At 41.9% G+C, this 17,517-nt stretch overlaps 1 pseudogene; it reads left to right on the forward strand.

The window, feature by feature from the left end:
- Positions 1-17,011: 17,011 nt before the first annotated feature.
- LOC138988021 (U6 spliceosomal RNA) lies at positions 17,012-17,112 on the forward strand (annotated as a pseudogene).
- Positions 17,113-17,517: the final 405 nt, after the last annotated feature.

Below are 17,517 nucleotides of genomic sequence, written 5' to 3' on the forward strand. Positions count from 1 at the left end.
GAATCGCATCAAATTAGGTCAGAGGGCTGTTGGGCAAAGAGTCTCTGTTTTGGTGTCTCAACTTCTGCTCCCCTCCTGCAGCTCTCCTTGGCTAGAATCAATTTGGCATTGAATCTGCCTGTTGATTTTAAGAGAATTGGGAATAAAGCTGGGATGAAGAAGTTAGCTTCCTCCTGGGAATAATGCAGACTCGAGTTCTCCCTTGAGGACCTAACTTTGAATCTAGAGGGTTGAGTGAGAAATGAGGCCATCTGTGGCAGCCTAACACTGGGCATTTGAAAATGGGCATTTTCTCATCCTCCTTCCTTTCCTTTAAAAAAAATAATGTAGCTTGGAAGAATATGATTATCCTTAAACATTTTATTTTTTAATTAAAGAGGGTTCATTATGCTACCCGTCTCATCTCGTCCCAGAGGAGAGAAACCCTGTGTTCAGCAGTTTGCTAAGAAATAATTATAGGTTCAGATCTTCCCCAGGCCCCGAAATTCAATTAAAATTTTTTTGTTTTAAGTTGCTTGCAGTCACATGGTGTGTAAATCTGCGTGGATGAGTGTGTGTGCGCGCATGTGCACGTGCGCACACATGCCCCAGTTTTCCTTGTAACTACTCTGGGAATGGGTTCCCAAATGTGAGGTTCCTAAAAGACACCAATCCCCCCACTCCCAACCCAGTTTCTTGGCTGTTTCTACATGATCTGATATTAACACATAATGCTCTGTGAAAGCAACCTTTGTTTTTTTTGTTAGTTTGTTCGTTTTTGGCTAGAATCACTCTGTTTGTCTATCGGTCCCCAATTCCTGGGATATGTCTCTGGTTTATACTGAACCAGATCAGTGTAAATAAGTGGCTCTCAACCAACTCTGTGGATCAAAATCATCTGGGGGGACTTTTAAGCAGTAGCAATGCCTACTCCCTGATGTATATATTCAGCTGGTGTGGAGTGGGGCCCAGGCATCAGTATTTTTTAAAGGCTCCTTAGGTGTTAATGTACCCCAGTTCAATTCCTGGGTTGGGAAGCTCCCCTGGAGGAGGGCATGGCAACCCACTCCAGTATTCTTGCCTGGAGAATCCCCATGGACAGAGGAGCCTGGTGGGCTTATAGTCCATGGGGTCACAAAGTGTCGGACAAGACTGAGTGACTAAGCACAGCACAGCACAAAAGACACCCAAAGGGCTTCCCTGTTGAGTCAGCAGTTAAGAATTCGCCTGCGATGTAGAAGACCTAGGTTCAATCCCTGGGCCAGGAAGATCCCCTGGAGAAGGGAATAGTTACCTACTCCAGTATTCTTGCCTGGTTAATCCCATGAACAGAGGAGCCTGGCAGGCTACAGTCCATGGGGTCGCAAGAGTCAGATGCAATTTAAGGACTAAACAATAATAACACAAAGACACACAAATAGGGTCATGGGGCCCAAATTTCATTGCCTACTTGCTCAGCTTACTATCTAGTTAGTTTAAGTAGGGTAAGATAGGGGCAGAGTGGTTACCTGCCACTTTTATACTGACTCTGAGTTATATTTAAACTTGGGGTGGAAACAGGATTCCATATAGTTCTCCCCTGCACCGCCTCTTTCCTCATCCCAAGAAGGGGGGCAGTTCTGTTGTAGGACTGCCCCTGTTTACACAAAAAAATTATTAGGGAGGATAGTGTATAGATGACTCTTCTTGTAAGAACATTCCAGGAAATGGGGCAGTATTAATATTTATGGGTTCATTCAGGCTGCGATTGACCTTTTCTCTAGTTTACAGAAAGGAGCTAAAAATTCCCAGGCCTTGGGGCACAGGACCTCCTGGCAGCAGAAATATGGAAAGAGGGAGGCAGGGCTCTGTGAGGCCAGATTCTCCCAGATAATTAACCAAAATAGACATGGCTAATAGAAATCTAATGAATAAATTAATAAATAAAACAATGTACTTATGAATCCCTATATATCTCAGCATATAAACATATATAGGTTTCTGCATATTAGTAGCTTACACAATGTGTGTGTTTGCAGATTTAAATAGAATGGTATATAAATATATTTATATAACTACAGCAGCCTTGTAGAATGTGGAGGTAACTATGCAGATAGCTCAGGCATGTTTTTTGAAAATTGTAGCCATTTTCATATTTGACTGAAAATTTCACTGTTATCCTGATGTTCCCAAGTATTTAGACTTATAAGTTATGTATATATTTTCTAGTTTGCCTACAGATGTTTGTATACATTATATATAGAATAGGTTAGAGATATATATATATATATATATATATATATATATATATATATTTTTGCTATTTTTCAGAGAGAGGGTTCTGAATTAGTGTAGATAGCCAAAGTGAGCAGTTCAAACTCAGATAATCTACACTGGGGCTTAAATAATCTGCATTTACTAATTATATGAATTCAGTTCTAAAATCTTCGCTTATTTGGTGCTACGTAGATATAGCCCCTGGAGAAGGCAATGGCACCCCACTCCAGTACTTTTGCCTGGAAAATCCCGTGGACGGAGGAGCCTGGTGGGCTGCAGTCCATGGGGTCGCTAGAGTCGGACACAACTGAGTGACTTCACTTTCACTTTTCACTTTCATGCATTGGAGAAGGAAATGGCAACCCACTCCAGTGTTCTTGCCTGGAGAACCCCAGGGACAGGGAAGCCTGGTGGGCTGCCGTCTCTGGGGTCGCACAGAGTCAGACACGACTGAAGTGACTTAGCAGCAGCAGCAGCAGCAGATATAGCCCCTACAAATTTGAACCAGTTGAATGCACTTCATTTTGCCTTTGAGAATGCAGGTGTGTGATGAATAGTTAAGGACCTACTGATTCCAATTTGAATTATCCACCCTCTTGAAGGGAGGATGAATAGAAAACTATCCAAGAAAAAGCTGAGAGAAAGAATTTCAATTTGTCTTTGTCATGAATCAAAATATTTTCTCTCACTCTTTGCCCTGCTCCCTCACATGTAGGCACTCATGCACACACACGCGGGAGCATGCATGCATACATATGTATACACACTCACTCATTTATTAAACTGATGCTAATTTCTTTCTGGGCTGGACTGACAGCAGCTTGATGGTCTGTGGAGGGGAGGAACCAAACCAAAGCTGTCTCCAGACACAAGAACAGACCAGTGCTCACGAGCCACAATTATGGAGATGTGCTTAGACCCAAAAAGGCTTGGTGGAGAAATTGTTTACAAACCACTACCAAACACCTAATCAGATTTCTATGACACTTCTGTCGCCCTCCCTGGTTTCATGGAGATCTTTCTTGTCCTTTCAAGTGTCTGAGGTCTTCTGGCAGTGTTCAGTAGGTATTCTGTGAGAATTGTTCTGCATGTGGAAAATGTATTTTTGTGATGTATTTGTGGGAGCAGGTGAGCTCCACGTTCTTCTACTCCACCATCTATTTTTTTTTAATTTATTTACTTGGCTACATCGGGTCTTAGATTGTTTCTCTCTAGTTGTGGTGTACAGGCTTAGTTGCCCTGCAACATGTGGAATCTTAGTTCCCCAACCAGGGATCAAACCTGCCTCCCCTGAATTGGAAGGCAGATTCTTAACCACAGGACCACAGGGTAAGTCCTTACTCCACTATCTTGATTCTGAGCTTCTCTATGACATTTCTACTTATCTCCCAGTTTGGTTCTGTATCTAAAACTGGAACAGATACTGGAACTGTGTCCCCCAAGTCTGCCTCCAAGAGCTGGGGCTCAGGGTCACACCGTGGACAATGGCGTGGGAAGAAGGCCACTGCTACCATCTCCCCATCCCCTGTGCATAGTCCAGGCTGAGCTGACCACGGAGGCTCCCAAGATCCTGCTTTACATCATTATGATGATTTTGTATGAAAAATTATATAGATGAGTTTTATGAATATTCTCCTCTCTCTGGGTTGGCTGAGCAACAACTTAGTTTTAAATATGGCCCTCATTCTCCTAGCTGCATCTTTTATCTTGTTTGCAAAACAAAAATGAAGCATAGGAGAATAAAACAACCCTGCCTTGGAGAAAGACTACCCTGTTTAAACCCAAGATTGGCTACTCATGGATGAAATAAAATAAAAGAGAGTTTTCTGAATTGTTCAATTTTAAACATGCCACATTATTAAATACATTCACATGAAACCAACTTCTGTTGTTTTACTTGAGTCAAACCTCTAGTTGGAATGGGCCTGCAGGAAGAGGGAGTGGAAGTACTCTGTTAGGTACCTAGATGCTGTTCTATTTCATCTACAGTCCTGGTGATGCCATTTAATCATAGGGTGGATATACCAGCTTTCCAGTTCTCACTTGGGATATACGTGCCTATATACTACCTAGGTTTGTGACCAAGGAGGCTAGGACCAGCATCTCATCTACTCATTCAGCAAAGATTTACTGAGCCCCTACTAAGTGTTGGGAACTGCGTGAGGTTCTGGTAAAAAGACAACAAGATCTTGTCTATGAGGTCCTCACAGTACATATTTGTGGAAGAAATGGACATATTAGCAAATAGGTATAATACAATGAAAGAAGTAACACAGGAGTATTATAAAAGCACAAAGGAGAGGTGGTATCTAACCTGCTCTTTGGGGTGGGGGATGGACTCTCAAGGAGCAGACGATGAGAGCCAGAATGTTATTTTCATACATTCTAGTCCTCAGTATGATATTCTGCTTGTTGAATGAATTGGTCAAGGATTTATTAAGTCTCTGGAATTGCAGTGACAGAAGCACTGGAATAGGAGTCTGAAGGTCTGGGTTCTGGATCAGGCTCCATGATTACAGTCTGTGACTTGGCCCCGCTGCTGCTTGTCAAGATGAAGTCAGGGCAAGATCCTGGGCTGGTGCCAGACCTCTGCTTCCTTGGTTAATTAAATACACTGTCCCTCCTCCCAGTATGCGTGTCACCCAGAAGAAATAAAACCAAAGTTTTCTTCTCGAATCCACTCATAAAATAGTCATCAGCTCACTTGGGACCGGTCACTCAGTCGAGTCTTACTGTTTGCAACCCCATGGACTATAGTGCACCAGGCACCCCGTCCATGGAATTTTTCAGGCAAGAATACTAGAGTGGGTTGGTATGCCCTCCTTTGCCTGACCCAAGAATCAAACCCATGTTTCCTGCACTGGCAGGCGAATTCTTTGCCACTGAGTCATCTGGGAAGCCACCATCTCTCTCTAACTCTGTCCTATCCCAATTTTCTGTGAATCTTTAAAAAAGTATTTCAAAGTTATCTAGAAGAGTATTTATAACGTGAGACAGTTTTTTGCAAAAGTTAGGACAGGTTAACTAGTGCTGAGGAGGCTGGAATGCCGAGAAAGTGAAATGATAGGAAAGAATCCATTTGGTTTACTTTGGCCCGTGCTGACCAGCAGTTTAAAGCCATCCTAGGGACTTTCCTAGAGATCCAGTGGTCAGGACTCTGTGCTTTCTCTGCTGAGGGCCCAGATTCAATCCCTGGTCAGGGTACTAAGATCCTGCAAGCCCCACAGTGTGGCCAGAAAGAAAGAAAGAAAAGAAAAGAAAACTACCCTTTACTTAGAGCAGTGGGACGGCAGGCAGGGACCAGGGTCTGTATCATGTTCTACAAGGAAGACTATTTCTCTTCTTGAGCCAAGCAGAGAGGGAGACTGGTGGCTGAAGTGTCCTGACCTGATTGGAACAGGAGGCCTCACATCCCTGCTGATTCCTCACATCCCCTGACCTTAGGCTGAAGAGAGGAAATAAAACCAAATGTTGGATTATAATCAAGCAACTCCATGTTAAAAGCCGAAGGGCCTAACCCTTCTCACAGAATTCATTTGCTCTTTGCCTCTAGAACACTCAGGTGCTTGCTTACCTCTGTTTTGTCTTCTGCAAAATGGGTAGAGCTATTCCTGCCCTATTTACTATTCAGTGTACTTTACTGTGGTGGTACTTTTCATAGTTTGTAACGTGTAGTTGATTAAGATCTGTCTTCCTAACTTGAAAGGTATATTCAGGAAGATAAGAACTGTGTTTATTTTCCTCTCCATTTAATTCCCAGAATGTTCAGTGCTTCCATGCACTGGCCAGTCAACCAATAAATACATTTGAATAAATGAATGAATGAATGGCATTGTCAGGATTAAGATGAACTATTTGAAATACTTCAAAAAAATGTACAGGTGAAAAGAGTGTAAAGCATTGTTTCTAGTTAACTAGATCGTAAATTTCTTGAATTTAGGAACCAAATCTTACACCCTTTAAAAAATGTGTTTATTTACTTATTGCTTATTTATTTCGGGGTCCTAGTTGCTGTACTCGGGCTTTCTCTAGTTGTGGTGAGCTGGGGCTACTCTAGTTGCAGTGCAAGGGCTTCTCATTGTGGTGGCTTCTCTTGTTTGGGAACACAGGCTTTAGGGCCCACAGGCTTCACTGCCCCGTGGCATACAGGTTCTTCCTGGACCAGGATCGAACATGTGTCCCCTTGGTTGGTAGGCAGATTCTTAACCACTGGACCATCTGGGAATCACAAGTCTTACACTGTTTATTTCCCATTCAACCTAGCAGAGCACTCTCTGCATAGTTAGGTGCTCCGTAAATAATTATGCTCATCTCTATAGTATTTAAAAGAAAAATAATACTTGAATAAACAATCCCAAAGTGAATTTAATAAAGACAATTCCATATATAATAGCATTAAAAATAATAAAATGCTTAGGAATAAATTTCATAGAAGAATTGAAAAATTTATACTCTGAAAACTACAAAGCACTATTGAAACTTAATTAAAGAAAACCTAAATAAATGTAAAAACATCCCATGTTCATGGCAATACTTCCCAAATTTATCTACAGATTCGACATAATGCCTACAACAGAATCTCATTTCACTTCTTTGTAGAAACTGACAAAGCTAATCCCAGAATTCGTATAGAAACCAAAGGGACCCAAAAGAGCCCAGACAATCTTGAACAAGAAGAATGATGATGGAAGACTCAGATTTATTGATTTTTAAACTTACAACAATAGTACAGTAATCAAGAGAGTACAGTACTGGCATAAAGAAAAACATATAGGTCGATGGAATAGAAAGATTGTTCAGGAAGAAACCCTCACATTTATGGTCAATTGACTTTTGACATTGGGCCTAGAAAATTCGATGGAGGAAGGATAGATTTTTCAAGTGGTGCTGGGACAAATGGACAGCCACATGCACGAAAATTAAATTGGATTCCTACTGCACACAATATACAAAAACTAACTCAAAATTGATGAAAGACCTAAATGTAAGAGTTAAAAATGTGGCACTCTTAAAAAAAATACATAGGTGTAAATCTTCATGACTTTGGATTAGGTAATGATTTCTTAGATAAAGTAACCCTAAGAGAAATACATAAATGGACTTCATCAAAATTAAATACTTTTTGCTTCAAAGGATACCATGAGGAAAGTGAAAAGATAATTCACAGAATAGGAGACTATATTTGCAAATCATTTATCTGATTAGAGATTTGTATCTAGAATACATAAAGAACTCTCATGACTCAAAAATAAAAACAAGTAGCCCAAACGAGTAAAGGATATGAATAGGCATTTCTGCAAAGAAGAAATACATGCCAATAAGCACATGAAAATATGCTCAGTGTCGTTAACTATCAAAGAAATGCAGATCAAAATCACTAGAATATGGCTATAATAATAAAAAATAAGATATTAATAAGTGTTGGTGAAAGCTGGAAAAAATTTAACCCTGGTTGGTAGAAATATAAAATGATACATCTGCTTTGCAAACAGTCTGGTGGTTTTTGAAAACTGTTAAACCTAGAATTACCATATGACCCAGCAGCTCCACTCCTAAGTATATACCCAAGAGAAATGAAAACATATGTCATATAAAATGTGTCTATGAACTTTCATAGCAGAATGAACTTTCATAATAGCTTAAAAGTGGAAACAACTCAAATATCCTTCAACAACTGGATAAATAAGATGTGAAATATTCACAAAACGCAATTATTCAGCAATAAAAAAGGAACAAAGAACTGATCCATGCCACAGCATGGATAAATCTTGAAATATTATGCTAAAAGAAAGATGTTAGTCACAAAAGACCACATATCACATGATTCCATTTATGTGAAGTGTTAAAAGTAGGTAAATCTATGAAGTAAGAGAGTAGATGTGATTTCCCAGAGCTAGGATTCTTGGAGTGGGGGATGGGAGACAAGATCTATGAGATTTCCTTTTGGGGTGATGAAAATATTCTAAAATTGATCGTGATGGTGGTTGCACAACGCTGTGAGTATATTAAAAACATTGAACAGTACACTTTAAATAGGTGAATCATATAGTATATGAATTATATCTCAATAAAGCTTTTATTGAAAAAAGAAAATTATAATACAGTGCCTGCCCTTAGGGAACCTACAAGCTAACTGAATTTTTCTTTTTTGGTTCTTCATCTTAAAAATCCTGGCCACTGCATTTTGAAAGTTTGTTAATTTATTGTCTGTTGGCTACTGTAAACTTAGTGCTTTGGAGTTTAGGGTAAAGGTGCAGGAAAGGCAGAGGAGGAAAAAGGACAGAGAATAAGGGCAAAAGAGAACCCAAGGAGTGAAGTCTTTTGAGAAGAGGCCTGGGAGGCCTGTTCAGTCTCTTAGCCTATCTAAAAAGTAAGAACTGTGCCTTCAAGACTCCAAATATGAATATCTTTGACTGAGGGTTCCAGTTTTGGTTGTGGTATTTGGAACTGGGTTACCTTAGCCACCTTCTTCTGGTGCAAATGACATTAAAAATATGAAATATCAACCTTGTATCCTTCTCTAGTCTCCCACATTGGCCTGAAGATCTGGATAATTGGTGGGTGTGGGAAGAAAGCCACGGAGAACTTGTATCCATCTGGAGAGTGGCAAGGTGAGAAAGAGCTGGGGAATGACTCAAGAAGATTGGAGTCTAGGAACAAAAGACTCTGAAAACCTCCCTAAGTATATAATGGGAAGGAACTTGGACATCTTGATGACTAAATTGACTCCTACTATGCTGCAGTTCCTGGAGGAGGTACGGCAATCCACTCCAGTATTCTTGCCTGGAGAATCCTGTGGACAGAGGAGCCTGGCAGGCTACGGCCCATAGGGTCGTAAAGAGTCAGACACAACTGAAGCTACTTAGCGTGCACACACATGCTGTAGTTTTGATTCTAGTCTTGGTTCCCTTCATTTTTCAAGAATCCCAATTTCAATTATCTTCTCACCCATTTGTTCTAAACAAGAGCCTGTCTTTTTAAAAACTTTTTATTTTATATTGAAGTATAGCCAATTAATAATGTTGAGATAGTTTCTGGTGCATAGCAAAGGGACACAGCCATATATATACATGTATCCATTCTCCCCCAAACTCCTCTCCCATCCAGAACAGAGCCTATCTTGACAGAAGGAAGGGGTAGGGGCAGGTATGGAGGCAGAGAGACATGGCAGGGGGAGAAAAGAGTTAATTGCTGGTCTTTAGGAAACAGTTCGATGAGAAAAATGCTAGTGAGCTCTTGGACTTAATAAATAAAGAATCAACAAATAGAAAGACTTTCTTTATTTGAAAAAACAAACAAAAAAACACCTTTCTGGATGAGAGATCTTGAGCGAGATTTTTAAAGGAAGTTCCGAGTACGGACTGCAGATGCATTTCCTCCCGTGATGCTGGGCAACCCCCACAAGAATAACTCCCCTCATCACTGGTCAACTGTGGCCCTTTGCCTGCTTATGCCGAGTGACTTGCTGAGTGATTTCAGTGATAGCTGAAACCTAGTCAAGGGGCGACTAAGTGGATGAGGGGGCTCTTGTGACCCCACTATCCTATCTTTGGCTTAGGTCTTGACTAGGGAATTCAGTGCATTTGCCTTTAAGGGGAGCAGAAAAGGAGAGTTGGGAGCCCTTGCTGTCGCGTGGGTTACCTACACAAAAACAGACATGTGTTCTTCTCTCTGGCCAGCCCATTCTCTGCTCTTCTTATCCCAACTTGCCTAATTGATACCTTGGCCTATGGTGTCATTAACAATGCTTGAATAATAGCCTGACCTGCTGATTTCAAAATGGGAGAGGTGATTAATATGTCGGAAATCCAGCGAGGGGGAGCAGGGAAGGGGATGTCCCGAGAAATAAAACATGGGAGATGTGTCCTTCTGTGTCCCTGTTGCCCACCCTTCGTTCTTTGACCTCCGGGAAGAACTTGGGGATACAGTCTGACTTCCAGTTCCTTTTTGGTTTTCTGATCCCCCTCTACTTCTCCTCCCCTGCCTCCCCCAACAGCACACGTTCTGACACCTACAAGCTCGTTACATGATGATGACCTATATTTTTATCTTTTTTATGAGCATCAAACACACATAGTCTTGCAAGCACTTGTGTTTTTTTTTCTTTCCCCTATTGACGTGTGAGTGCCTTTGATGGTAATTTATTGTAGGGTTGAGCAGCCAGGTCTTAATTGTACCCTAAAATTGCTTACCATTTTGATGCTTCCAAACTGTCCCAAAATGTACCTTTTTCCTACAAGAAGGGTGTGGGGCACCACCCTTTTAACTGTCTTCTGTTGTAGAATACAGAGCTTAGAGAGAACGTGCAGAAGGACTTCCTCGGCTGGGTTTCAGGGACACCTTGTCCCCAGCCTTTAATTGCAGTTGGATTGTATGAACATTTGGTTCTACTCAGCAAAACTTTTCTTCATGGCTTAGGTCAACATGGCTTCACTGGTTGCACAGAATGGTCAATGAGCAGTTTCTACTCTGATAGTCAGGCTCTTCAGCAAATTCCCATCGTGGCTACTTGATTCTGTGAATTCAGATGGGATTGGAAGCAAGAAAGTTGTGCCTTAACCCAGGGAGTCTGGGCTATGAGAGGCAGTTAACCCCAAGCAATGCAGTCCTTCTGAAGTCATTCTGTAATAACCTGTAACTCCCACATCTGACCACTCCCTCACCTGATTTAGGGATGACCAGGGGGAGCAGAGGATGAAGAGTATAATTTTAGCCCGAGCAGAACTTCATTCTTAAGTATAATTTGAATTTGGGCCCCATAGTCTTCTTTGCCCCCACGTCACTTTGTCCCTCAGTACAATAAACAGCATCATATACTAGGACACGCAGATTCATTACAGGAGGATGAGTCAGTGTCAGAACAACTAGGAATGTAACCCACGTCTTGAAGAAGTATTAAATATAAAGGAAAAATGAAGACTGAAATTCCTACCTCCCTTTCTGGAGAGACCAGCATAACATCCAGTGTTGACCTAGGTTCTGTGCTGGAAACCGATCTACCCGTGGACTGAGTCCTTGTTGGCTCATGTTACAGACTGTCCATTCCAGCTGAGTTCATTTGTTCTCTCTCTCCCACACATGACACTCACCACATATGCTTGCCAGTACTTGCCTTCAGACATTTTGACAGGCCAGTTTCCTCTTTCTTCAACCTTAGTACTGTTTCTCTGTCCTCTCTGTTCAACCCTGTCCCTCTCCTCTTTGTAGCCTGGTCCTGAAAGTCTCCTCTGCAGTAGTGTTAGTTACTCCAGTCGTGTCTGACTCTTTGTGCCCCTGTGGACTGTCTCCCACCAGGCTCCTCTGTCCGTGGGATTCTCCAGGCAAGAATACTGGAGTGGGTTGCCATGCCCTCCTCTAGGGGATAAAGCTGCTTTAATTGGCCTTACCTGACTCCTAGGACTCCACTGTTTCACAGATTCTCAACATTATGTTATTTGCACTTAGCCCCTTGCCCTATTGGCTCCCTATATCCGTAAAGGAACTTTTCGTGGCCATCTGAATGAGCCATGAAAAACTGAGAGAAAAACTACTCCCACCAGCTTCTTACGTGAATAAAAATCTCTCTTCTGTGGAAGGCCTCCCGAAGAGGGAGACTGCACCTGCTTCCTCAGCCTCCAGTTTTTACTTCCATTGGAGCCGGATAGATGCAGATGAACCTGATAAAGACAGTAGCTTCCGTGGTGGAGTCCATGAGAAATGCGACTTTCCTTGTGATAACTTAGAAATTGTTCATTCTCAAACTTCAGAAATGGAGTCAGTTACCTGGAAATTTTGAAAAAATATGGAGTGTCTCTCGTGATTACCTGGTTCTCCGTTACATGCAGAATAAAGTCCAGATTCCATAGCTTGATCTTCAGAGTCTTCCATAGTGACACTGCCTGTATTTATCTCTATGCTCCTTTACATAACCTAGACTACAACCTCATGGGTCTTGGGGTTCTTGAACTTGTTCTATGCTCTTCGGCTTCCAGAATTTTCACACTGTTCTTTCTGTCTGGAATGCCATCCTTTCCCTCATTGGCTTATCAAGGTCCTATCCTTCATTTTAGCCCAACTTAAAAATCTTCTCCTGCAAGAATACTTCCTAGATCTCTCAAGTGACCACTATTTCTGTCTCTCTTCCAACTAGAATGTCACATTATTTTGAACCTCTGTAATAGCACTGTTTTGTACTGGAAAAATGTATGTAATATATTTATATGTCTCTTTTACTAGACTGTAAACTTCTGGAAGGTAGAGATTGTGTATTTTTGGACTTTGTATCCCTTCCTATGCTTTGCATAATGCTTTGGACAGTAGGTGCTCAAGAAATATCAATTAATTGGAAATCAGGGCCTTGTTTTTTGTGTGCTTTGTTTTTCAGCCAAGCAGCATGTGAGATCCAACCGGGGGTCAAACCTGCAGCCCCCTCATTGAAGTGTGGAGTCGTAACCACTGGACTCCCAGGGGAGTTCCCAGGGCCTTGCTTTTATGTTCATTTTGCTCTTACAGTTCTCCTCTAACCGAGTCACCATTTTGTACTGACTGAATTTGTTTTTGGGTGTTCTTCATCTCTGTCTATTGTAAGAGCTGAGCATTAAAATAATCTAAGTGCAGTGGAACTGACAGGTTTCAGAGGACTCCGAAAGCAGATCCATCCTTGGAAAGTTTCTGGACTGGTTTGAGGTTAGCTTTCCTGCATGACAAAAGGCATTTGTAGGGATGGCTCTGGCGAGCTACTGGGGAGAAACCAGGATCAAGGGAGAGGAGCCTGAAGGTGAGAAGAAACTGATTTCTGGGAAAGGGATCAGTTTAAGGATTTTGTATGTCAGCAAAAACGGCAGTGTACTTGCTTGCTGCTGCTGCTGCTGCTAAGTCGCTTCAGTCGTGTCTGACTCTGTGCAACCCCATAGACAGCAGCCCACCAGGCTCCCCCGTCCCTGGGATTCTCCAGGCAAGATTCATTTCACTCCTGGCACCCTGCTTGTTTCTTTATGCTACAATAATGTCGCTGACAGTGCTTTTCCTGTCCGGTGCCTAAGGAAGGGCTGATGGCTCTGCTCCCCTGTGCTTGTTGGTAGGAGAAGAATATGATGTTTTGACGGCTCCATATGCTTAAGAAAAGACAAATCTAACCTCCTGGGTTTCTTGACAATTTTTCCCATCAACTACTCACTTCCCCACCGTCTTAGGTCTCCTGACTTCAACAAGCCCTTTTTGTTCTAAGATTAAACTGTTAGATTGTTTCTATCATTACCCTTTCTCATTTCTGAAGGTCTATATGGGTAATTTCTTCAGTCCTAGTCTTCTGTGTTCAATTCTGTAGCTTCTTTTCTCTGTTTGGCTGAGCTGGGTCTTCATTAGGGGGAACAGGCTCTCTAGTGGCCAGTGAGTGGGCTTAGCCGCTGCCCCCTGCCTCCGCATGTGGGATCTTAGTTTCCTGACCAGGAATCGAATCTGCATCCCCTACATTGGAAGGTGGAGTCTTTACCACTGGACCCCCAGGGAAGTCCTTGTAGCCTCTTTCTTGCCATACCCTGATTTATTATCTCCTCTTCCTATAGAAATGCTGGGCTGGAGGAAGCACAAGCTGGAATCAAGATTGCCGAGAGAAATATCAATAACCTCAGATATGCAGATGACACCACCCTTATGGCAGAAAGTTAAGAGGCACTAAAGAGCCTCTTGATGAAAGTGAAAGAGGAGAGTGAAAAAGTTGGCTTAAAGCTCAACATTCAGAAAACGAAGATCATGGCATCTGGTCCCATCACTTCATGGCAAATAGATGGGGAAACGGTGGCTGACTTTATTTTTCTGGGCTCCAAAATCACTGCAGATGGTGACGGCAGCCATGAAATTAAAAGGCGTTTACTCCTTGGAAGCAAAGTTAGGACCAACATAGACAGCATGTTAAAAAGCAGAGACATTACTTTGCCAACAAAGGTCCCTCTAGTCAAGGCTACGGTTTTTCCTGTGGTCATGTATGGATGTGAGAGTTGGATTGTGAAGAAGGCTGAGCGCCGAAGAATTGATGCTTTTGAACTGTGATGTTGGAGATGACTCTTGAGAGTCCCTTGGACTGCAAGGAGATCCAACCAGTCCATCCTAGAGGAGATCAGTCCTGGGTGTTCATTGGAAGGACTGATGCTGAAGCTGAAACTCCAGTACTTTGGCACCTGATGTGAAGAGCTGACTCATTTGAAAAGACCCTGATGCTGGGAAAGATTGAGGGCAGGAGGAGAAGGGGATGACAGAGGATGAGATGGCTGGATGGCATCACTGACTCAATGGACATGGGTTTGGGTGGACTCCGGGAGTTGGTGATGGACAGGGAGGCCTGGCATGCTGCAGTTCATGGGGTCACAAAGAGTCGGACATGACTGAGCGACTGAACTGAACTGAACTTCCTGGCGAAAGTCTTCTCTGATAACCTTCCGGAAATGTCCTTAATCTTTCCTCATCCTTCCCAGCCTGGGTGGCGAGACCTCAGCCCAGATCTTTAGTGATGCTCCTATTTCTCTGTGTCCTGTTTTCCATCATCCAGGGAATGCCCCCTTATAGGTATTTCTTGTCTTATTAACTCTGCATGCACCTGTGCAGCCTCCAGTTTCTCCAGTCAGAGAAGTTATTGGCTGGCTTTCTCTTGCTCAGAAAGTCAACCAATATTAACAGGTGACAATGAAGAGAGATTTAGAAGCTGTTGACTTTCTTGACCCCTTTCTTCCTCCCTCAGTCCTTTCTTTACACCAGTCCTTCCATCCTCAGATGCTGGTTGAGCATCTGCTGTGTACTAGGTGCTGTTCTATGTTCCTCCCTGTATATAGCTTATACTCAATGTTCTTTCTGAGTGGTAGTTTAGATACTGGTTTGCTATGGAAAACTACTTAATCAGATGTCCCCAAATAGTGTCAAAATCCTAGAAGTCTCTGATTGAAGGCACAATTAGGATTTCTCTTCTTTGTTGGCCACTCTCTCCGTTCTTAGTATTGCTACTCATCATTGGTCCATCTCTCAGAACTTGATATAGAAATGTTGTTTTATGTCTCATCCTGTGATGAACAGTTTTAGCATTTACTGAAGAACTCAAAGGATGGAGGTGGGGAGACTAGATGTAAGCATGCATGCATGCTCAGTCAGTTCAGTTGTGTCTGATTCTTGGGGAGACTAGATATTCCCCCCAAAAAACAGAAGCCCTACTTCTTACCTTCACAGAACTTAAACTTTTAACAAATGAGACAGAAAACATTCCTCCTACTGTTATATATAAATACGCATATGTGCTGCTTATGCAATTAAATATTATTGAAAAACTAAAATGGAGCAAAGAAGTCATCTCAGTTACTTGGAGTTAATAAAGAAAGGCTCTTTGGAGGAAAGGGTTTTGAGCAGCTGGGTTTTGATAGGAGATGTGGAAAATAGAGGCCATGAAGACAACATTCTAGGGGATAGGAGATGATAGTCAATCACAGGCTTAGATGTGGGAATGAGTGGAGATGTGGGAGTTGGTGAGTGGGTTATTTTGGCTGAAGCACAAGGTCTAAGTAGGAAAAATAAAAAGAAATAGGTTCAGTGAGAGATTAGAGTAGAATTGGTGGACATGATCAACCTAGGTTGATATGTCTTCCTAGCTGAAGGCAGGGGAATAAATAAAATAGCTTTAGGAGGATTAAAATTTTTATTCTTCCCCTCAGCTTTTGAGAAAAGGGTATTAAGGCGTTTGGAACTCTGACATAAGGGTTCTGCTAACATGAGGGAAGGAACAAAGATCAAGGATAATATAAGCCCAAGGGTCTGGTTTTTGTTGTTTGTTTTTTTTCAAAATATTGCTTAAATTTCAGCCATAATTATTTATTCACAAGAACTCTGTTCTTCCCTTTGCTTGGTTCTACTCTGGAATCATAGAATGACCCTACAGAAATGAGCTTACCCAGTCACATGCTTCTTGCATCCTGTCTACCCATCTCTCCTGTATAACAAGGCTTCAAGGTAAGGCAAAGAAACTTTCACACCTGGTGTCTGTCCATTAACTTTTGCCTTTCTGGACTGACCCTGCTTGAGGGGAGGAAATATTCATGGAGAAACTGCCTTTAGATTTAGTCAGAGAGGTCTTCTAAATCTGGGTTCTGTTAGCTATTATAGGGGAAGAGCTTCCCTCATAGCTCAGTTGGTAAAGAATCTACCTGCAGTGCAGGAGGCCCGGGTTCGATTCCTGGGTTGAGAAGATTCCCTGGAGAAGGAAATGGCAACCCACTCCAGCATTCTTGCCTGGAGAATCCCATGGATATAGGAGCCTGGCAGGCTACAGTCCATGGGGTCGCAAGAGTTGGACACGACTTAGCGACTAAACCATCACCATAGGGAAAGAGAGGACCGGCTCTAGCTTCCAGGACTTTTATGATATTTTCACCTTGAACCTCTGCTGGAATTTCCTCTGAAGCAGAAGGAAGGGACGACCACTTTCCATATAATGCTTAAATAGGAACGAGGAGAAAAGATATTCTTCTCTTCGATATATTTAGGTTTAAAAGACAAAATACCAACAAAAGAATTAAATTTTGTGGGGAAAGAAAGAGTAGAAACACAAAAGAAAGAAGAACTTCCCAACAAAGTGGATTATTGAGATGACTGAAAGAAACTGTGGTGTGTGCTTTGGCAGCATATATACTAAAATTGGAATAAGGGGATTTCCTGGTGGTCCAGTGGTTAAGACTGCACTTCTACAGCATGGGGCATGGGTTCAATCCCTGGTGGGGGAGCTAAGAGCCTGCATGCCCAACAGCACAGCAATAAATAAATATTTAAAATTAAAAATAAAAGAAATTGGAATAATACCAGAGAAGATTAGCATGGCTCCTGTGCAAGAATGGCATGCACATTCATAAAGGAAATTGTGTAGTTCCTTTTATCTGAGAAACTAGAAGAATTAGGTCAATTACCAACTGTCTGCATGATTTTGGAGGTGATGAAACAGATGTGGAGACCTCCAAAGTTCTGAAGGCCTAAGACTCAGTGATTTCAGAACAGGAATTAGCTGGAGGAAGCCAGAAGGACTTGAACTCATTTTTCATATCTCTCTTACCATGGCTGCATGCCTTTTTGGTTTCTCAAAAAAACTTTTTTTTTTTGCTTTTCTAATTCAGAGATAGAAAACCTTGAGGAAAATGAAGATGAAGTTTATTCACCTAGATGTGCACATGGAATTTTGTGATCAATTCTGATATGATTTTCATATCTAGATGATTAATCAAGGTGAATTTTCATATAGACGTTGGGTAAAGTCTTTATTCCTGATTTGTGGATTAT

Source organism: Bos mutus, chromosome 5 (assembly GCF_027580195.1).
Source record: "Bos mutus isolate GX-2022 chromosome 5, NWIPB_WYAK_1.1, whole genome shotgun sequence".
Lineage (NCBI taxonomy): Eukaryota > Metazoa > Chordata > Mammalia > Artiodactyla > Bovidae > Bos > Bos mutus.